The 24,641-nt window shown below is 42.0% G+C and overlaps 1 long non-coding RNA gene across 1 annotated transcript in view; it reads left to right on the forward strand.

Moving 5' to 3' along the window:
* Positions 1-3,173: 3,173 nt before the first annotated feature.
* LOC121859750 overlaps positions 3,174-24,641 on the forward strand; it is a 41,001-nt gene continuing 19,533 nt past the window's right edge. The window contains exons 1-2 of the long non-coding RNA XR_006087708.1: positions 3,174-3,326; positions 7,304-8,342. This is a non-coding gene — a long non-coding RNA (uncharacterized LOC121859750). The remainder of the gene's footprint in view (positions 3,327-7,303; positions 8,343-24,641) is intronic.

Here is a 24,641-nt window from a genome sequence, read left to right on the forward strand (position 1 = left end):
CAACACCTGTAGGACACGTAATAACAACACCTGTAGGACAAGTAATAACAACACCTGTAGGACACGCAATATCAGCACCTGTCGGACATGCACACCTGTAGGACATGCACAACAACACCTGTAGTACACGTAATAACAACACCTGTAGTACACGTAATAACAACACCTGTAGTACACGTAATAACAACACCTGTAGGACACGCAATATCAACACCTGTAGGACATGTAATAACAACACCTGTAGGACATGTAATAACAACACCTGTAGGACATGTAATAACAACACCTGTAGGACACGTAATAACAACACCTGTAGTACACGTAATAACAACACCTGTAGGACACGTAATAACAACACCTGTAGGACACGTAATAACAACACCTGTAGGACATGTAATAACAACACCTGTAGGACACGTAATAACAACACCTGTAGCACACGCAATATCAACACCTGTCGGACACGTAATATCAACACCTGTAGGACACGTAATAACAACACCTGTAGGACAAGTAATAACAACACCTGTAGGACACGCAATATCAACACCTGTCGGACACGTAATATCAACACCTGTCGTACACGTAGCCACATATCAACACCTAGAGGACACGTAGCCACATATCAGCACCTGTAGGACACATAATATCAACATTTCCTTTAGCCTTGGAAACGTGTCGGACAGGTGAGCCGCACGGGAGACTTGTAGTGGCTATGGACGAGTGATTCTCCTGACCTCCTTGTCCAGGTGTATGGAGGAGGAAGAGGAAGGGGAGGAGGGGGGGAGAGGAGGAGGTGGTGGGGAAGAGGAGGAGGAGGTGGGGAAGAGGAGGTGGGAGGAGGAGGTGGGGAAGAGGAAAGGGGAGATGAGGAGGTGGGGAGGAGAGGAGGAAGAGGTGGAGTAGTGGAGCTGGGGGAAGAGGAAGAAGAGGAGGAGGGAGGGAGGGGTGGGAGGGGGGGGAAGAGAAAGAAGGAGGAGGAGGGGAGGGAGGGTGGGGAGGGGGGGGGAAAGAGGAGGGGAGATGAGGAGGAAGAGGAGGGGGAGATGAGGAGGAAGGGGAGGGGAAGGAAGTAGATAAAGAGGGAGGGGTGTTACTACAACTACCATCTACATTCTACTTGTTCATTCTGAGGAGAGAGTTGGCACTGGTCCCTACACCTGAATGGGTCACGGTGACTTACCTGCGTCCGGTGACCTCTATCACCTGAGGCACACAAGGAGGGAAAGTGAACACCTGTGGGCACAATTACCTGACATTAAACCAGGTGATAAAATAGTGCCCGTCATGTACTCCAACAGGTGAGTTATGAAAGAGGTCATTTATTACCTCTGTGCACCACACCTGAGGCACATAACGCAATGAACTAGTACATGACCTGATCTCCCAGGGATCTAGTTTAAAAGATAGTTAATTCAGAAGAAATTTAATAGGTCATATCAGGTCATGAGGTGAAAGGATTCGCGTGACCTTTAAGATAACAGGTAGAGGGATGAATGACCTCTTGTATTACTTAATAGGTCATACCAGGTCATGAGGTGGTGATGGTAAGGGGAATCCCGTGACCTCGTAGGTGTCACTCCCTCCCTGGCACACGGGTCACTGGGTGGCACTGGATCATGAAGGCCCTTGTGTGTTCGTCACGGCGCGACACTCAACAATGATATGCAAATTACCAGCTCTAACCTCGATAAAACCACCTACCTGGTATTTTTCATTATCAGGTAAATTACTATAGTTACCTTAATTGACAGGTAAGCAACAAATGTATTATCTGTTTTTTTTTTACACAACCAACATCCGTGAACAACAAAATAAAAAACACTAAAAAAGAATCAGGAAAATCAACACAACTTCACCCAGGTCGAGTTTTCCTACTTGAGCAACGAACACTTCCCAGCGACCAGTTTTGTGCGTTGTTTCACCACCACCACCACCACCATCAGCCAGCGACCACTTTCACTGTCTCGAAAATATCAGAATTCTTATCACACGAAGGGAGTGATTGTGTGTATATCTTGAGAGGATGATGATAATGATGATGATGATGATGATAACAACCACAATGATAATAAATATAATGAAAATAAGGAAATTAATAACAATGATAATCTATTTTATGTATTTCAGTTAAGTATATTAGTTGTATTTTTATATATGAATTTAATACGTACTAATAATTCTGTTTATGTATGGGTGTATAGTTGTATGTTGAATGTGTTGTATTATTTGTATTTTTTAGTTAGTTTATTGTATTAACAGGTGAGATACAACGATACACCTGTGGTCTGCAGGTGTTGTGATGACGTAACTATTGGCTGTAGATGTTGTGATGACGTAACTATTGGCTGTAGGTGTTGTGATGACGTAACTATTGGCTGTAGGTGTTGTGATGACGTAACTATTGGCTGTAGGTGTTGTGATGACGTAACTATTGGCTGTAGGTGTTGTGATGACGTAACTATTGGCTGTAGGTGTTGTGATGACGTAACTATTGGCTGTAAGTGTTGTGATGACGTAACTATTGGCTGTAGGTGTTGTGATGACGCAAGTTCCTCTCTTTGTCGTGTGTTGAGTTAAGAGTTTCATTTATTAAAGTGTTTAGGTAAGAGAAATCACTTGAAGATTAGCCACCCCAGCTTATTACACCTTAAGAGTGAACACCTTGACGCTAACTTAACCTAACCTAACCTACCTTAACCTAACCTAACCTACCTTAACCTAACCTAACCTAAGCTACCTTAACCTAACCTAACCTAACCTACCTTAACCTAACCTAACCTAACCTACCTTAACCTAACCTAACCTACCTTAACCTAACCTAACCTACCTTAACCTAACCTAACCTCCCAAAGTAGTGTTAGGTTGCTTAATCATCAGGTAAAATAGCCTGGGGGGTTTTGATCTTCATATGATCCAATAATATATGGGTAATAATGACTGATTTATCTTTCACATATTATTAAGAAAATTATGCTATAGATAATTAGTAAGTTATTAGTGAGATTATTTCTGTTTTTCCCTTCTTCGTATCAACTTCTTACATTCTCTACTCGTCGAGGAATGGGGGAGAGGGAGGGAGAGGGAGAGAGAGGTAGAAGGAGAAAGGGTGAGAGGAAGAGGGAGGAACAGCACATCACACCACTGCCCGCGTCATTCGCTCAACAGCTGTCGGTGTGGTAGTGTAGGACCCCGTTGAAGTCTCTCCTGCCAGCCAGTACTGTGCGGCGTCGCGTGGTGGGTGGACGCTCGGCTGGGCCACACCGCGTCTCTTCACTTATACCACCCTACGCCCTACCACGCTATACTCTGTGATCTCAACCCGGGTAGATTTAAATTCTAGTGTTATCTATATATATCTTGACGGTATATAAACAGTGAAATCTTCATCATGAACTATTAACGAAGAAATGTATAATTGGTCATTTTAAGTGGAAACTACTTGTGTGGTCGTGTTACGCTTAACCCTGCCGTGTGTTTAGAAGAAAGCGAGTCATTTGATTTAAGAAACAACAAAAATAACATTACTGTAACTAATAACTCGCAATAGAGTGATTTCCTTTACAACTTTCCATAGAACAGTGTTGAAAATATACCATGAACTGATAAAAAGAGACGTGATGTGTGATTTGCCGAATGAGTTTACTGGCTCCATAAACACGATGATTTGGTTCGGGAAATTACGAAGATTTTTGCATATGATTATTTCTTGAAGGACATTTTGTGAACATCAGTACGTCAGATTATGCAAATTGTCGTTAGTGAGAGAGAGAGAGAGAGAGAGAGAGAGACAAAGGAAAGAGTAAAGAAAATAACAATAGACCCAGAGTAAAAGGAAAGGAAAGTGTGACGGAATAGTGAGGGGGAAGTGGAACGGGCAGGTGTTGTGTAGGTGAGTGGGAGGGTGGATGAGAAGGGGGGGTGGGAGGTGGACCAGGTATAAACAGAGGAGGAGGCATCCCACACACCTTACCTTTCCTCCTTCCTCTCTCACTCACTCCTCCTTCCCTACCCCCCACCTCCCTCATTCCCCACCTCTCTATCTCTCTCCCTCCCTCACTCCCTCACGTGCACCACCTACAGCCGGAAGCTCTCGTAACGCCGCCACCAACAATTGTTTGTATTACAGGGGAAACAGCACTAAATAATTCTGTTTCATCTTGCTGTGTAATTTTTTTTTTCGTTTTTAGCATGCTCTATAATTATACTCGTATATAATTTTCATCTTATGTATTCAATAATTATACTCTATTATTGAACTCAAGGGATTATATCATCATACTCAAGGTGTTAAATCATCATACGGAATTAGCTCATTGTATTCAAGGGGTTGTTAAGTCATCATGCTCAAGGTGTTAAATCATCATACTCAAACGTGTTAAATCATCATACTCATTGGGTTAAGTATATGTATTCAAAGGGTTTAGTCATCATACAGGATTAACTCATTGTATTCAAGGGGTTAAGTTATCATGTACATAGGGTTAATTCATCATATTTTAACACAGGACCTTTGCTCAATTACCTGTCCTAATTAGCCACATCCTTGGTCACCTGTGTACGGTAATTAGTGTTACCTTGTATAGCTAATTACTGTAATTAAGATTTAAATATGTGTTTATAATTATTTACCTTCTGATTATTCTTTTTCCCTTTTCTTCATATTTTTTGTCTTTCTTCTTTATCTTTATTGTCTTTTTGTTCTTTTTCTTCTTGTTCTTAATCAGTTATCCTCCTCTCTTCTTCTCCTTCCTTCTTTCTTTTCCTCGTTTTTCTCTTGTTCACCATTTATCTTCTTTTGTACCTTCTTATTCTTCTTCCTCTTATTCTTCTTTCTCCTTCCCTCATCATCATCATCTTCTTCTTCCTCCTCATTATCATCATCTCCCTCTTCTGTTAATATTCTCTCCTCTCTCCCTTATTCTTAAAAGTTCGTTGCTTTACTTAATATTGACGTCTTGGTTATAAGTATATTTACAACTACTTACATGAGACCAACTGTAAATTATTGACCTTTACTTATATGTTGTAAAGTATTGTTGTAGAAAAGTATATGTAAATCTATATACTTATGTTCATTATATCATATCTTAAAAATAATTGTAAGTAATAATCTGTACTTAAGTGTTATGTTATCTTACTTATAATCATTACTTAAGTTTTTTTTTATACGTAATTGTAAGTAAAAAATAGACTTATAACCCGAATATAAGATGTTATAAGAACTTGTTATCTCACCTGTTATCTTGCAAAGACCTAATAAGTAAAAAGTATCATTGTGTTCATGTTATCTTGAAGACTATCATTGTGTTCTTGTTATCTTGAAGACTATCATTGTGTTCTTGTTATCTTGAAGACTATTATTGTGTTCTTGTTATCTTGAAGACTATCATTGTGTTCATGTTATCTTCAAGACTATCATTGTGTTCTTGTTATCTTGAAGACTATCATTGTGTTCTTGTTATCTTGAAGACTATCATTGTGTTCTTATTATCTTGAAGACTATTATTGTGTTCATGTTATCTTGAAGACTATCATTGTGTTCATGTTATCTTGAAGACTATCATTGTGTTCTTGTTATCTTGAAGACTATCACTGTGTTCATGTTATCTTGAAGACTATCATTGTTGTTATCTTGAAGACTATCATTGTGTTCTTGTTATCTTGAAGACTATCATTGTGTTCTTATTATCTTGAAGACTATCATTGTGTTCTTGTTATCTTGAAGACTATCATTGTGTTCATGTTATCTTGAAGACTATCATTGTGTTCTTGTTATCTTGAAGACTATCATTGTGTTCTTGTTATCTTGAAGACTATCATTGTGTTCTTGTTATCTTGAAGACTATCATTGTGTTCTTGTTATCTTGAAGACTATCATTGTGTTCTTGTTATCTTGAAGACTATCATTGTGTTCTTGTTATCTTGAAGACTATCATTGTGTTCATGTTATCTTGAAGACTATCATTGTGTTCTTGTTATCTTGAAGACTATCATTGTGTTCTTGTTATCTTGAAGACTATCATTGTGTTCTTGTTATCTTGGAAGACTATCATTGTGTTCTTGTTATCTTGAAGACTATCATTGTGTTCTTGTTATCTTGAAGACTATCATTGTGTTCTTGTTATCTTGAAGACCATCATATGTTCAGTTCGTGTTGGTGGTATTCCGGGCTCCACTAAATTTCGTATGGTGTCAAACCCTGCCAAATATAGTGCCAACCTTTTATGTATAGTGCCAACCTCTTATGTATAGTGCCAACCTTTTATGTATAGTGCCAACCTTTTATGTATAGTGCCAACCTCTTATGTATAGTGCCAACCTCTTATGTATAGTGCCAACCTTTTATGTATAGTGCCAACCCTTTGTACATAGTGCCAATCCTTTTGAGTATAGTGTCAATCCTCTTGAGTATGGTGGCAAATCTTTGAGTATGGTGCCAACCTCTTGAATATGGTGTCAAGGGTTAACTCATCATACTCAAGGAATTACATCATATCCTTCAACATACACATAATTACTACACTCATCTGTTAACTGTCATATTTTATCAACGGATGAAAGTAATTCCTTGGTCTTTGGGCCTGAATATAAGCCAAGGTCTTTAAACCCTCTTATTAAAAGGATTTAATCTCTTTCCTTCGCATTTAAAGACTTGTATTGACATTCACTTCATATTTCCTTTCACCTTTTTTTATATATCAATTCGTTTATATTTCCTGATTTTTTTTTTGTGTGTGTATTATTGATATAGGTTATGAGTTAAAGGTTATTTCGATACAGTTTTATTTTAGAGGTTTCTTATGGTATTTAGTGAAGGTAAATGTATACATATAGAAATAGTTATAAATATTTACCTGTTAGACTAATCAATATACGTTATTTGGTTAGTAGCTGGTAATTTTTCCTGTTAGGTTTGGTTAGGTTAGGTTAGGTATTTTACATAGTCATTGGAAAGTGTATAATACTAATTCAAGGTCTGGTACTTAAGTGTATTGTAAAGTGGTGTGTTGTAAAGGAGTCAATTTAGTGTTGATGAGTCACTGGTGGAATGACTATACCTACACCTTTCTCCTTCTTCTTCTCTTCCTGCTTCCCCCCCCTCCCTTCCCCTCCTCACTCCCTCCTCCCCTTCTTCCTTCTTCTCCTCCTTTCCCTCCTTCCCCTTTCTTCTTCCTCTGCTTCTCCTCCTTAAGTGAAGTTCCAAATTTTGTTTTCTCTCTCTCTCTCTCTCTCTCTCTCTGGTGGGTCATATAATCTCACCTGTAATAATTAAGTGTAATAATGGATGAATTAATTGCAGTTTCAGGAATAATAACATGTAAAGAGCCTGTGAATAACAGTTAACTTATAGTGCCATATAAACTAAGTCTGATCACCTCTGAATCTTTGATCAAAACTAAAAAAAATGATCAAAACTGAAATAAATTGATCAAAACTGATTTTTTGGGGGGTAAAAGCTGAAATAAATTGAGCAAAATTGAAATAAATTGATCAAAACCAAAATAAATTGATCAAAACTAAAACAAAATTGATCAGGACTTAAAAAAAAATAACTGAAACTGATCATGTTGTGATTATACTGGATTATAATCATAAATATTGATCTAAAGAATCAAAGACGATTATAGAAAAATAGACAAAAAAATGTACATTAGAATTAAGGATAATTCTCTGTATGTGCATTGTAGATATAGACAGATAGACAGACATAGATAAAGACAGATAGACAGACAGATAGACAGATTAATAGACGGATATTTTTTAGCAATTCGTGAGTGTTTTTTTTTTAAGTGTAAATTTATTGAAAAAAAGTAAATAGTGGAAAGTGAAGGATGAAAGACTAAGGAAGAGAGAGAGAGAGAGAGAAAAATAAGATAGAAAATACGATAAAATAAGAGAAAAGGAGGAAAAAAGACGATAAATTGAGATAAAGTGATGAGTGATAATGGTGTAGAGGTGAAGTGTAATAGTGAAGTGTTTGGTAGATGTAATTGAAGTGTTATTGTATTATTATAACGTGTTGGTAATTATCATCGTTCTACCACACCGTTATAATCGCCGCCACACCATCTCTACCACCACTACTACCATCATCAGAATCGAACGTGACCACATCATCTCTACCACACCCTGAACACCTGTACAGTGCCACACCCTTTATCCATCACATCGTCTCTTACCACATCTCGACCATACTCCCAAAAAAATAAGAAGAAATTCCTGAACCCTAACGTGCCACCACATCCTTCTCCGTCTCACCAGTGCCACACCTTGGTCTCCTGCCACACTAGCAATGCCTCCAGCAGCCGCCAAGATGATTACCCCGAAAAGCAAAAGACGTAAGTGTGTTTGTTTGTTTGTTTGTTTTGTCTCTGTGAGTGAATAGATTTTCTTAACTGTCATTGTTGTTTTTGTTTCGTGTTTTTGTTTCTCTTAGATGTTCTATTTTTTCTGTTATTGTTTTTGGTAATGTTTTATTGTTTTGCTGTTCTTGTTTCTTATTGTTTATGACTACTTTTGTTGTTGTTGTTGTTTTTGTTGTTGTTGTTTTTGTTGTTGTTGTTTTATAATTAAGCAGTCGCCGTATACACACACACACACACATGTACATACCAGTTAAATAAGCCTATATACAGTACTATACATACACTCGCATGGGCGTACACAGCCGTTATGTATACTTTACTCATATACACGTACAGACACCCACAAATCCACCCACACCCACAAATCCACCCACACCCACAAACCCGCCCACACCCACACAGCCTCTAAGTGTTACCTTACAATCATTAAATACACACAATTTCGTTAGCTACACGTACACACCTGCCACGTACACACCTGCCACGTACACACCTGCCACGTACACACCTGCCACTTACACACCCACACAGAGCACCCAGCTACACACACGCACACACACACACACACAACAGACTCGTACTAAGCCACAGAGTCGTAACCCGGGGGTGGAGAGCCAACAAGATGCCGGTTTCAGGGTCTCAAGGGGTGCCACCTGTCTCAAGGAGTACCACCTGTAACAAAGGGTGCCACCTGCCTCAAGGAGAACCGCCTGTCTCAAGGAGTACCACCTGCTTCAAGGAGTACCACCTGCCTCAAGGGGTGCCACCTGCCTCAAGGAGTACCACATGTTTCAAGGAGTACCACCTGTAACAAGGGGTACCACCTGCCTCAAGGGGTACCACCTGTAAACAAGGTACCCACCTGACTCAAGAGGTACCACCTGTTCTCAAGGAGTACCACCTGCCTCAAGGAGTACCACCTACTTCAAGGGGTGCCACCTGCCTCAAGGAGTACCCACCTGTCTCAAGGAGAAACCACATGTCTCAAGGAGTACCTGCATGTCTCAAAGGAGTACTCACCTGTAACAAGGTGCCACCTTGCCCCAAGGGTACCACTCTGCCTCAAGGAGTACCACCTGTCTCAAGGGCTTCCACTCAAGTTCTCAAGGAGTACCACCTGCCTTAAGGAGAACCACATGTTCCAAGGAGTAACACCTGTAACAAGGAGTACCACCTGCAACAAGGGGTTCCTCCTGCCTCAAGGGGTACCCACCTGCCTCAAGGGGTACCCACCTGTCTCAAGGAGCCCACCTGCTCTCAAGGGTTCCCCAGACCTGTTTCAAGGAGTGCTCACTGAGGAAACACCTGTCTCAGGCTCTAATTTGCCTCAAGGAGTACCTAATTTTGCCTTAAGGAGAACCACATGCTCTGAAGGAGTACCACCTGTAACAAGTGAGCACCACCTGTAAATAAGGGGTTCCTCTCCTGCCTCTGGCACAGCACTGCCCTGGCGGGGTACCCCACCCTGCCTCAAGGTGTCACCTGCCTCAAGGGTACCATCTCCCTCAAGGGTACCACCTGCCTCAAGGGGTACCACCTGCCTCAAGGGGTACCACCTGCCACCTACAATAATGTGACACTGAACAAGCTCCCGCATTCTGAGAACTAAACTGCTTTAATTAGACGACATGTACAGTTTAGGTTAGGTAAAGTCTGAATAGGTTAGGTTAGATTAAGTTAAGCTAGTTTAGGTTAGGTTAGATTAGGTTAAGGAAGTTAGGTTAGGTTAGATTAGGTTAAGGAAGTTAGATACCGTTAGGTTAGGTTTGATCATAATGAGGTGTGTTTTTATTTTGAGTGGTACAGTTTTAGACAGGTAGCCATTTTAGACAGGTAGCCATTTTAGACAGGTAGCCAGTTAGACAGGTAGCCAGTTAGACAGGTAGCCAGTTAGACGCGTTCTTTATAGCATTAGTGGCGTAGACTGTTAACGGAGACACCTTTGTTAATTCTGGGTCAAGGAACATATAGAGAGTGAGTACCTGCAGGTGTGGTGTATGGTGGTGACAGGTGTGGTGTATGGTGGTGACAGGTGTGGTGTATAGTGTTGACAGGTGTGGTGTATAGTGGTGACAGGTGTGGTGTATGGTGGTGACAGGTGTGGTGTATGGTGGTGATAGGTGTGGTGTATGGTGGTGATAGGTGTGGTGTATGGTGGTGATAGGTGTGGTGTATGGTGGTGACAGGTGTGGTGTATGGTGGTGACACGTGTGGTGTATGGTGGTTGTGACAAGTGTGGTGTATGGTGAGTGATTTTATGTCTCGTCTACCTCTACTCAAGTCTCCCATAAAACACGACAATAACATCATCACGAATACTTTACTACCAATCAAAACACCTAAATGCCAAAGCTACTCTGAGACGCACATTTTCATTGGCATTTACTTGATGTTGGCGTCAGGCCGCACCTCCATTATGTGGTTCAGTTCTGGTGCCCCTATTATAGAATGGATATCAATTCACTAGTGTCGGTGCAGCGAAGAATGACGAAATGATTCCGGGACTTAGAAACCTTCCATATCAGGATAGGTTAAAGAAACTAAACTTGCATTCCCTAGAAAGACGAAGAGTGCGGGGAGATATGATAGAAGTATTTAAGTGGGTGAAAGGAATCAATAAAGGGGATATATATAAAGTTCTTATAATATCCGAGCAGGATAGGACTCGGAGCAACGGATTCAAGTTGGATAAGTTTAGGTTTAGGAGGGAGATAGGAAGAAACTGGTTCACAAATAGGGTGGTAGACGAGTGGAACAAGCTTAGCAACTTTGTAGTAAGTGCGGGAACTCTGGAAAGTTTCAAAAGGAGGCTGGATAGATTCATGGATGATAGAGAGTGGTAGTAACTCTCGACAGGAGCTGCCATGCACAGGCCAACCGGCCTATTGCAGACTCCTTTTTTCTTATGATCTTATGTAACTATTGCGACTTAACGTGGCTGCCTGCTTAATGGGAGGAAAGATGGAAGGGCGTCATGTGTGGTTTTCATCCCGGACACACACACACGCACACACACACACACACACACACGCACAGAGTCAGCTGGTAGAGAGAGTCACGTGCTGTGGTACAGATGACAGCTCAACAACAGTGTACAATACAATGGCCTTGTGACGATGATCTTTTTACATCTAGTTCCATGTGTCTGTGTGTTTACGTGTGTGTGTGTGTGTGTGTGTGTGTGTGTCAGAGGTGTCTAATCTATAGATAGCCCAGACTTTCTTTCGTCATTAAGGAAGTGTTTTGCATGTCGTCTACTAGTTATAAGAACCCAAGAATGGAGGAAACTGCAGCGGGCCTATTGGCCCATACTGGGCAGTCCCGTTTACACCCAATCCCTATTGCTCATATGAGCATCCAACCTATGTTTGAAGCTACCCAGCGTATTCGAGTTAATGATGATATTTGGTAACTTGTTCCACTCGTCCACTACTCTGTTTCCCAACCGATGTTTACCAATTTCGCGCCGATATCTAAATTTGTCTAATTTAAAACCATTGTTACGAGTTCGCTCCTGGTTGGATAGTTTGAGTACCTTTGTAATGTACCTTTGTTTAACCCTGACTTCCATTTATACACCTCTATCATGTCGCCCCTCACTCTACGTCTCTCGAGGGAGTGCAAATTAAGATGCTTTAACCTGTCTCTGTATTCAAAGTTCCTAATGCCCGGGATTAGTCTTGTCATTCAACTCTGGATTCTCTCCAATGATTCTATATTCATTCTGTAATACGGTGAACAGAACTGAACTGCGTAATCCAGGTGAGGTCTCACAAGCGCTAGATATAATTTTAAGATGACTTCGCTAGTCTTGTAACTAACACTCCTTTGTATGATCCCAAATACTTTATTAGCCTTGTTACGAGCAAAAACACATTGTTTACTTTGCTTAAGATTCTTACTTATCATTACTCCTAAATCTCTTGCGCAGTTGGATTCCACAATGGCATCGTTGTTCATCTGGTATCTGGTTTCCCTGTTTACATCTCCTATACTGAGTACTTTACATTTGTCCACATTGAATTTCATCTGCCATTTTTCCGACCATTCGAAAAATTTGTTTAGATCTTCCTGTACTTTTGCAGAGTCCTCGTCAGATTTAATTACACGTCCTATTTTAGTGTCATCAGCAAATTTACTTATGTTGCTGTCTATGCCGATATCTATGTCGTTTATGTATATAATAAATAATCGTGGTCCAAGTACTGAGCCTTGGGGAACTCCCCTAGTGACGTTGCTCCAATGCGATTTAGTGCCGTTTATGCTCACTCGCTGTTTCCTGTCCCTTAACCACGCCCTAATCCATTTAAGGATATTACCTCTGATGCCATGCGCTTCTACCTTTTTAATTAGTCTTTCGTGGGGGACTCTGTTCGAAGGCTTTGCTAAAGTCGAGATATACCACATCATAATTGTGCCCCTTGTCCACCGATTCGAAAACTGATAAAAAGAATGTTAATAGATTTGTTAGACATGAACGCCCACTTGTGAAGCCATGCTGGGAATCATTGATCAACTTGTGCTTCTCCAGGTGGTTTCGAATAGAGTTTGAAATAATTGATTCTAGTAATTTACCTACTATTGATGTTAGACTGATTGGGCGGTAGTTAGAGGATAGTGATCTATCCCCCTTCCTGAAAATCGGTATTACAATCGCTATCCTCCAGGATTCTGGCACGACACCTGTTTTTAATGACATGTTAAACAACTTTGCTAAGGGCATACTAAACTCATCCTTACATTCCTTTAATACTCTGGCAAATATCTCATCATCATAGTCATCATCGTCATCATCCTCATCGTCATCATTACACGGGATCTTACGAATAACTGTGACTTAATCATACAAGTAATGAGCCAGACTTAACCAACATGTGGTTTGGGTGTTAAACCATTATCTTCCTCCTACCTCACGCGACCACAGCCTCACCACGCAGTCCTTACAGCCCCTTGACACAGAGGTCATAGTAGCCTGGCAATACACGAAGCTGGAGATGAGGAGACTGTGTGTAGGAGATGGAACAGGTATACATACAGGTACAGGTATAGATACAATTACAGGTACAAACCTCCAGAAGTTGGAAACCTTATTGAACACGACGGTCATCTCTCCATTACACGCAACGAACGCGCATGTGTCGTGAATACATGACTGTGTGTGTGTGTGTGTGTGTGTGTGTGTGTGCGCATCACTGGGTACAAAAGATCAACTTCAGTATTTTCCCCTTCAGGAGTATATATTTTTTTCCCTAGAACACTCAGTTACGCGACCCTTACATTAACACGAGGTAATACTTGGAAAAAAAAAACATGGGGTCTTTTTTTTTAACTATATGACCAAATTCATTGTTTACCTTGAGTGTGGGTTAAAAACAAGACCTTACCAAACAGTTATAGTTTTATTTAGTTTAACGAGGCCAGAGGTGTAGAGGGCGTGAAGAGAGGTGTAGAGGGCGTGAAGAGGGGTGTAGAGGGCGTGAAGAGGTGTGTAGGGGGCGTGAAGAGGGGTGTAGGGGGCGTGAAGAGGGGTGTAGAGGGCGTGAAGAGGGGTGTAGGGGGCGTGAAGAGGGGTGTAGGGTTCTGTATAGTACAAATAAGATTGTTTTAACTTATCGTGAAAAGTCAGTCACATTATTGTAGTATCTCTCTCTCTCTCTCTCTCTCTCTCTCTCTCTCTCTCTCTCTCTTCTCTCTCTCTCTCTCTCTCTCTCTCTCTCTCCCACCTGACGCACGAGCCAGCCAACAGACGGACCAACAGGTACAGTACTGGACGACCATTACGATTCGGTAAATTCGGTGGTCTCCCCAACACTGTTTCTTTCGCCGCGTGTTACAGTAAGAGACGTAGAGTGAGGGGCGATGTGATCGAGGTGTATAAATGGAAGTCAGGGCTAAACAAAGGGGACATTACAAAGGTACTCAAACTATCTAACCAGGAGCGAACTCGTAACAATAGTTTTGAATAAGACAAATCTAGATTTAGGCGCGAAATAGGTAAACATTGGTTTGGAAATAGAGTAGTGGACGAGTGGAACAAGTTACCAAATATCATCATTAACTCGAATACGCTGGATAGCTTCAAACATAGGTTGGGTGGATATATGAGCGATAGGGGTTGGGTGTAAACGAGACTGACCAGTATGGACCAATAGGCCCGCTGCAGTTTCCTCCATTCTTATGTTCTGAATGTATGATGGTGATTATGTTGATAAAAGTCTTAATGGTAACAATATTAACAATAAATAATTATGATGATAATGATAATAATAACAACAATAGACGTCAAATAGCAAACACCTTAAGAGCACACACACACACACACACACACACACACACACACACGCACACGCACACACTCGCCCGCACGCACCGAATCTGACTGGACCCACACTACCACCACCACCACCCTGTGTGACGTGAATGTCTGCACCAGCATCTTAAAACTCTTGTCTTCTGGAGTTCACTGTGTTGGAGGATCTTCGGCGCCCTCAAGAGAGACCCTACTACCTGAGTCTCTCTCTCTCTCTCTCACCATCATGGAAGTCCTACAGTATCATCTTCACTATATTGCTTCCCGGTAACTCTCAAGGTCCCGGTGTGTGTGTGGGAGGAGGTGGCCGGCGACAACACCAAGAAGAGGACTCCCACGTCCGTTATAACCTTACACCGGTTTCTGAAACTCCTCCTACCTCCCCTACCTCCCTGCCTCCCCTACACCTCCTCCACCTTCCCTACCTCCTCCTACTCCTACCTCCCCTACCTCCCCTGCCTCCTCCTACCTCCCTGCCTCCTCCCACCTCCCCTACTACACTCTCCTACCTCCCCTGCACCTCCCCTCCTACACTCCCCTACCTCCCTTCTACCTCCTCCTACTCCTACCTCCCTACCTCCCCCTACCTCCTCCTACCTCCCTACCTCGTCCTCCTCCCCCACCTTCTCAGTTCTCCAGGTATTCTTCATAACATCCAGAAGATGATGGGAGTCTTATCACACCGGAGTCAGTTAGGGAGTCTTGTACCTGAGTCAGTGAGGAATTCTTATCACACCGGAGTCAGTTAGGGAGTCTTATACCTGAGTCAGTTATTGGTCACTTTTTTGTGGAGTCTTTGAATTCATTTGAGCTTTTTTCCCTTTTTGGAGCAACACAAAGGCGCTCTCTCAGTCCATGACTTGAACCTCCCACTCCTCCTCTTCTTCCTCCTCCTCCTCTCCTTCTCCTCTCTCCTCCTCCTCCTCCTCCTCCCTCCTCCCTTCTCCTCCTCCTCTCCTCCTCCTCCTCCTCCTCCTCCTCTCCTCCTCCTCCTCCTCCTCCTTCTCCTCCTCCTCCTCCTCCTCCTCCTTCTCTCCTCCTCCTCCTCCTTCTTCGTGGCGGACAATATCGTGAGAGATGCCATACGCTGTCTCTCCTCGTGATTCACCCTCACCTCCCTCTCTCTCTCTCTCTCTCTCTCTCTCTCTCTCTCTCTCTCTCTCTCTCTCTCTCTCTCTCTCTCTCTCTTCTGATCCTCCACCTCCTCTTCTAGAAAATAATAATACACACAGTTAAACACTACATGTACGTACACACACACAAACACACACAAAAGCCCAACACACGCACACACACAAAACCCAGCACACACACACACACACACACACACACACACACACACACACACACACACACACACACACTGGTACCAGCCTGTATCGGAATCAACTTACATCGTCCGGTATCAGAAAAGAACGTTCACATCAACAGCCCGTAACAAGATGACCAGACGATAAACTATGACACAGACTAAACCTGTTCTTGAGGAGAAAATCCGTTCATAGCGGTCATTGGCTTATCTTACTTGAGGGCAGAGAGGATGGACTAGAGTCTTATGTGTGTGAGCGCACGTTATAGTGAGGTGTCCTTACAGGTTGACATATATCGGGGGGGGGGGGGAGAATATGGAGGTTGGAATGTAACGGGGGTTGGAATATAGCTATTTAGTTTAAGTTAAATTTGTTTTTAGGGTAGGTTAGGTTTAGGTTACGTTATGCTGCTATGTAAGGATTAGTTTAGGTTGATGTGTGTGTGTGTGTGTGTGTGTGTGTGTTAGTACTGGCACAAGTTCAACACACTACTAAACCAGTAACAGACACAATAAACCCAAGACTCGGTCAGGTATTACTCTTCAGTGTTAACAGGAGCATCGTCTAGCAGGTGAGTCTTACGTCCACTAACACCAATTTAACACTCTTCAGGATCATTAACACTGATGAAACACAGGGTTGAAACTCGTTTTAGGAGAGTCTTCGAGGTAGTAGATAATGGCGAAAATTACGATGTTATTTACTTAGACTTTAGCAAAGCATTTGACAGAGTACCGCATCAGAGGCTTCTGAGAAAAATTAAGGCTCATGGTATCGAGAGGAAAGTTTTAAATTGGATAAAATCATGGCTCACCGATAGAACGCAGAGGGTCAGCGTAGATGGTGTTAAATCTGAGCCCCAGGGGGTCGATGCTGGGCACTCTTGTTCATAATCTACATAAACGATCTAGATACTGGGATCAGTAGTGACATAAGCAAGTTTGCGGATGACACCAAAATAGGGCGGCAAATTAATTCAGGGCAGGATGCAAATGCATTACAGGAGGGTCTAAATAAACTGCAGGGGTGGTCTGAAAAATGGCAAATGAAATTCAACACCAGCAAGTGCAGCGTACTTAATATTGGAAGAACAAATACTTATAATGTATGCAGCCTTAACAACATCAACCTAGAGAAGTCGACTTTTGAAAGAGACCTAGGGGTACTTGCAAGCCCGGACCTACGGCCTGAAAACAGGCACGTTAATGTTTTGAAATAAGGCAAACAAGAGTATTGGGTTTTATATCTACAAGTGTAAGTAGCAAGAATGCAGAATACTTATTGCAACTATATCTTGCGCTAGTCAGGCCACACCTCGATTATGCGGTTCAGTTCTGGTGCCCCTATTATAGAATGGATATAAATTCACTTGAGTCGGTGCAGCGAAGAATGACAAAAATGATTCCGGGACTTAGAAACCTTCCATATCAGGATAGGCTAAAGAAACTTAACTTGCATTCCCTAGAAAGACGAAGAGTGCGGGGAGATATGATAGAAGTATTTAAGTGGGTGAAAGGAATCAATAAAGGGGATATAGATAAAGTTCTTATAATATCCGAGCAGGATAGGACTCGGAGCAACGGATTCAAGTTGGATAAGTTTAGGTTTAGGAGGGAGATAGGAAGAAACTGGTTCACAAATAGGGTGGTGGACGAGTGGAACAAGCTTAGCAACTTTGTAGTAAGTGCGGGAACTCTGGAAAGTTTCAAAAGGAGGCTAGATAGATTCATGGATGATAGAGAGTGGTAGTAACTCTCGACAGGAGCTGCCATGCACAGGCCAACCGGCCTATTGCAGACTCCTTATTTTCTTATGTTCTTATGTTAAAATGACAAGAGTTTTATTAGGTATTACATGACAATAGTGATGTAATGTTAATGTTGTATCATGAAAGATTAAAGTATATAATTTTAACATTTGGACGATTTTAACACATTGTTGTAATTAACATTTAAAAATCATTAGAAAACTTTAAGAATCATGACTCCAATAAATATAGGATGGAAGTGATATGTTAGAGAATTTTCTTGTACAGGTAAGACGCTTATGTTAAATTATGTTAATATTATCACATTCCGTAATGATAAGCATTCGAGAAAGCTGGTAGACAGAGTGATGACGGTGTGTGTGTGTCAGGTCCCGCTATCACTGACCTGTTCAACAGTTATCCTCCTCAAGATATTAACTGCATGAGACCTCCCCCCCACTCTTACTGGCGCCCCCTCTTCACCTCACCTGACAACTTTATCACCACCTCACCCTCCTCTTCACCCCTCACCTCACCTGACACATAAAATCATAAGAATGGAGGAAACTGCAGCGAGACTATTGGCCCATACTGTGCAGTCCCGTTTACACCCAACCCCTATTGCTCATATATCCATCCAACTTATGTTTGAAGCTATCCAGCGTATTCGAGTTAATGATGATGTTCGGTAACTTGTTCCACTCATCCATTATTCAATTTCCAAACCAATGTTCATCTATTTTCTCACCTTAATCTAAATTTGTTTAATTTAAATCCATTGTTACGAGTTCTCTCCTGGTTGGATAGTTTGAGTACCTTTATTGTGTTTCGTGTGATACTGGAAGACATATTGTCCAATGTTTGTCTCATATATGACACATAAGAGACATATACACACCTGTTATCTCTCTCGTGATATATGTTGCTTTATCTTTTTTTAAACCTTATATTAAACAGGCGATTATAGGGTCGCTTTTCTGCTCGCCGTGTGGAACGTGACTGGCCAACGGACCCAGCACGAATGAGGTCAAACGTGAGTGAGTGTAGTTAGCATAGTACGTGATGGCTGACCGTTGTTGTAGTTACCGTACGTGATAAGGGTCCGTGGCTACAGTTACCGTACGTGCTGAGGGTCCTTGGCTACAGTTACTGCAGGTGGTGAGGGTCCGTGGCCGTAGTTATCGTGGGAAGTGACCGTCGCGGAACGTATCGAAGCGGAAGTAATGATTGTTCTCTAATTTATATATTGTATCGATATTTTTCTTCATGAAGAGCAAATATAACACCTAACCTAACTTAATTAACTTAATCTAACTTAATGAACCTAACCAGTTAACACCACCCTGGTAACATGTGACTCGCCTGAACCTGCTCTGCCGGTTCCTGCAACACGTACAATCAAACCTTTCCCCACCATTACCACCACCACTCTAACACTATCATAAGAACATAAGAAACTAAGGAGTCTGCAATAGGTCGGTTGGCCTGTTCATGGCAGCTCCTGTCGAGAGTTACTACCACTCTCTATCATCCATGAATCTATCCAGCCTCCTTTTTGAAACTTTCCAGCGTTTCAGCACTTACTACAAAGTTGCTAAGCATGTTCCACTCGCCTTTGTTAATCCTTTCACCCACTTAAATACTTCTATCATATCTCCCCGCACTCTTCGTCTTTCTAGGGTATGTAAGTTTAGTTTCTTTAACCTATCTTGATATGGAAGGTTTGTAAGTCCCGGAATCATTTACGTCATTCTTCGCTATCACCACCACTGCCACCAGCACCCCTACACTATCACCATTACCCCCACAACCACTCATCACCACCACAACCACCATTACCACTACCAACCATCACCACCACTGCCACCAGCACCCCTACACTATCACCATTACCCCCACAACCACCCATCACCACCACAACCACCATTACCACTACCAACCATCACCACCACCTAACACCCCTACACTATCACCAGCCCCCCACAACCACCCCATCTTTCACAACCACCATTACCTGTCATCACCACCTTTCACTATCACCATGCCCCCACAACCACCCATCGCCACCACAGCCACCATTACCACTACCAACTTCCTCCTGCCTGCCACCAGCACCCTACACTATCTGTACCCAACGCCACCCATCACCACATACACCATTGCCACCAGCCCATCACCACCCACCTGCCAGCACTCCTACACTATCACCATTACCCCCACAACCACCCATCACCACCACAACTACCATTACCACTACCAACCATCACCACCACTGCCACCAGCACCCCTACACTATCACCATTACCCCCACAACCACCCATCACCACCACAACCACCATTACCACTACCAACCATCACCACCACCAGAAAGCCCACATACAGTCACCACCAACACCCACCATCCTCCACCACTATCCACCACCAGTACCAGTCATCACCACCACACTGTATAAAGAGGAAGTAACAAGACCACCAGATTACAAGATGTTGTAACCGCTAGACTAAGGTTAAGATATAAGTACCTCTGGCAGTATGTCCCTCAGGCAGATGTGAACAAGACTAAATGTTAAAGTGTGTGGCCCGACATATGGCCACACACTTTCACACTACGTCTAGACTGTGAAAAAATAGAACCTTATAGAGATAGATCCAAGCAACACCACTTTATCTCTGGTGACAAGATAGCTGATATACTAAGGCTGTATCCACACTACCACATCTAGTAGCCAAGCCAAACGTCTATATACCGACTTAAACAAACAATATACAGGAAATACTCTGTGACATTCATTCCCATAATAACAAAATCACTGGGGTCTGATGAACACCCTTTGTGGCCTCTACTCTGTAATGCTTTTGTGTTACCGCTCACAGGATGAGTATGGGGCGCACAGTAAACTGACCACCACCGCCAACCATCACTACCACCTACCACCACCAACCATCACCACCACCACCAACCACCACCTACCACCATCACCACCAACCACCACCTATCACCTGCTTTACCTACCACCATCACCTGCAACCACCACACCTATCACCTGTACCACCTATCACCATCACCACCAACCTACCTATCTTACAACCACCACCTACCACCATCACACCAGCACCACCTACTCCACCACCTGTCACACCACCAACCATCACCACCACCTATACCACCAACCACCACCTACCACCATCACCACCAGCCACCACCTACCACCATCACCACCAACCACCACCTACTCACCACCAACCACACCTGCCACCATCACCACCAACCACCTATCACCACCAACCACACCTATCACCATCACCACCAGCCACCACCTATCACCCCATACCACCTACACCACCACCATCACCACCAACCCTCACACACCTATCACCTGTCATCACCCACCACCCCTATCACCACCAGCCACCACCTACCACCATCACCACCAACCCACCACCTACCATCACCACCAACTACCACCTATCTTACCAACCACCACCTCACCATCTGCAACCACCACCTATCACCACCAACCACCTACCACCATCACCCTGCAACCACCACCTATCACCACCAACCACCACCTATCACCACCAACCGCCACCTACCACCATCACCACCACCTATCACCACCATCTTGAGGCGGTCAAACAGTCACCAGCTCACCTGTAATTAAAGATCTCAGGAGTCACGTAATACAAGACACCTGAAGTTGACGTCCCTGGCTCCCTGCTGCCGGAGTTCCCCTTAAAGAACACAAGGTCTGGCTTAGGGTCGTCTACCCCAACGGTATACCCTGAGAAGACCTTACGTACCCCAGCAGGATACCTGTTCATTTGTAAAGGTGTTGGGGTGATATGAGGTAATTTGGTTACCTTTGGAATTTACGTGAGATAAGGTGTGGTCGTGGTAACTTGTATGTATGTATGTATGTATGTATTGTGTGGATTTAAAGTTACAAATACACACACACATACTCACACACAAATCTTTTCAACACACACTACGCTTGTCAACATATACACTTGACTCACACACACACACACACACACACACACACACACACACATCACACGTTCACGGTCAAACCATTAGTAACAGTTTACACCTGGTGATTAAGTTGCATCATTTACTCCATGTGGGTGACCGCGGGAACATCATGTAGGAATAGAAAGTTGAGTGTGTATGTGTGTGTATGTGTGTGTGTGTGTGTGTGTGTATATATGTGTGTGTGTGTGTGTATCGACAAGTGGTGAAGTAGCGTGTTGAAATGTACAGGTATATAATAATAGAGGAAACAAGTATCTCTGCCGTCCACTCCTTCCCTCATGGCCTCTCCACCCCACACCAATAAAACACTTCCCCATCAAGATCTCCCTCTCTCTCTCTCTCTCTCTCTCTCTCTCTCTCTCTCTCTCTCTCTCTCTCTCTCTCTCTCTCTCAAAACTGACTACCAGAACCTGACTTATTACCATGAAGAAACAGTAACGTCTGTCTGTCTGTCTGTCCTTCACGATGACAAAAACAAAAATCAAATCTGAACAAAAACAAGTATTTAATTTATAACAGTACAGATCTAAATATATCCAATACTTATTTTTTTTATCAATGCAAATTAATAAGAAAATGTAAATATATTTTTATTTTAATATTTTATTTTCACTAATATATTAATCGCAATAAGAAATAAACATAACGAAATATTCTGGTAAATTATCTATATAAAATTGTTTCTATTATTAATTTATATTTATTTTAAAATGATAATTGGCTTATGAAACTATATACATTATATATACATTCTTAAATACATTATATACATACGCTAATACATCATATACATTCTTCGATACATTATTTACATACGTTAATACATCATATACATTCTTAAATACATTATATACATACGCTAATACATCATATACATTCTTCGATACATTATTTACATACGTTAATACATCATATATATTCTTAAATACATCACATAAATTCTCTAAGTGAAAGTGTCAGCAAGGTGCCTCATCAAAAAGGTCACACCAACAGGGTACCACAAGGAGAAGGTCAGCCCTATAGGTTGAGAGTTCCCCGACAGTGCCACAGAAAGTGCAAGGTGCCACTAGGGTCTAGATTGTGGCACTGATTACAATTAACTGGTCTCAGCGGATGACGTCATATATCAATATAAACAAGTTTGGGTAAAAATATCTTGGTGTTTTGTTCGAGTCATTGAGTCCAGTGTTTACGGACGGACGGATGGAGACTTGAATGGGTGCACGGATGAATAAACTGACGCATGAATGGACGCATATACGGACGCACGGGCACATAAATGGACGCATAAGCGGACGCACGAACATAATAACAGATTGCGGACATATAAATGGACGCACGAACTATAAACGCACGGACGCATAAACGGACGCACGGACACATGAAAGGACGTCTTGTGTCTTGGTAGGAATCTTGTGTCTTGGTAGGAGTCTTCTGCGTGAGGTGAGAGACTCTGTATAGTGTGCTGTCGGAAGCCATCATGGAGAGGGAGGAGGAGGGGGAAGAAGAGAAGAGAGGGAGGAAGAGGAAAGGAAGGTAGAGACAGAGGGGTGAGGTAGGAAGAGAGGGAGAGGTGGAAGAGGAGGAGAAAGAGGAGTTGGAAAAGTGCAGGAGGAGGGAACAGAAGGAGAGAAGGAGAGACAGAAAGAATAAAGGAGCAGAATTGGACGAAGAGAAGAGAAGTGGAAAGAAGAGATATATAAGAAGTGAAGACAGATAGACGAGATAGAGATAGAGGAAGAAGAAGAAGGAATAAATAACTAAAAGAAAGTAAGAGAAGAGAAGAAAGGGAAGGTAGAAGAACAGAAGATAAATATTGAGAAAGAGTAAATAAAACTAAATAATATTGTCAATTAAAAACGCAAATTTTTCTCAATCTAAATAATCTCATAACATTTGACCTTATGATTTACTGCATATCCATCTATATTAACTTACAACCATATATTGTCTCAGATTATTAAGGCTTTTTACTCGATTTATGTAATTAGAGTGGAATTGGTAGTTAGGTGTTACGCTTGAGGGGGGGGGGGCGGTGTAAACGAGTCATTAGTGTGGAAAGGGAAGAGCTGTGTTAATTAGAATTTATTTCGGTGGTGGTTGGTGTGTTGTGGTGTGTGGTAGTAGTGATGGTGGTGTGTGGTATGAGTGGTAGTGGTACTGGTTGGTATTAGTGAGTGGTGGTGGTAGTGTGTGGTGGTGGAGTGGTAGAATTGTTATAGCAATGATTGTGGTTATGATATTGGTGATTGTGGTAGTAATGGTATTGGTAGTTGTGGTAATGGTGGTGGTAGTGGTAGTATTATCAGTACAGTACTGTTAGTGTTGGTAATGGTAGTAATAGTAGTTGCAATGGTGGTAGCGTTAATGAAGATTGTGGTTACGGTGGTAGTGGTTGTCATAATGGTTGTAATAATAGTGGTAGCGGTAGTGAAGATTGTGGTTGCAGGTCTCTACACTATCTCACACAGGTATCTCTTGTCTCTCAATCAATAGAGGAATCAATCTCTCTTTCACAACACACCTAAAGTCAAAACAACAACAACAACAACAATAATAATAACAATAACAAAAATAATAATAACAATAACAAAAATAATAATAATAATAATAATAACAATAATAATAATAATAATTGACAACAAATATCATAGTAACTCATTAACCATTCACTTTTAATCTACAGTCGTATATTACACCTGAGGAGAATAATAATTAACACACCTGGTATAACTTCCCCCTTGAGGCAACACTCCTGCCGCGTCACACCTGTAATATTAATTTCTAAAAAGTAAAAAAAAAATCTCATTGAACGAAAAGGTAAAGATTGACGTAACAGAACAAAAATACTAATTTATTATACATCATT

This window comes from Homarus americanus, unplaced genomic scaffold (assembly GCF_018991925.1).
Source record: "Homarus americanus isolate GMGI-L3 unplaced genomic scaffold, GMGI_Hamer_2.0 scaffold27231, whole genome shotgun sequence".
Lineage (NCBI taxonomy): Eukaryota > Metazoa > Arthropoda > Malacostraca > Decapoda > Nephropidae > Homarus > Homarus americanus.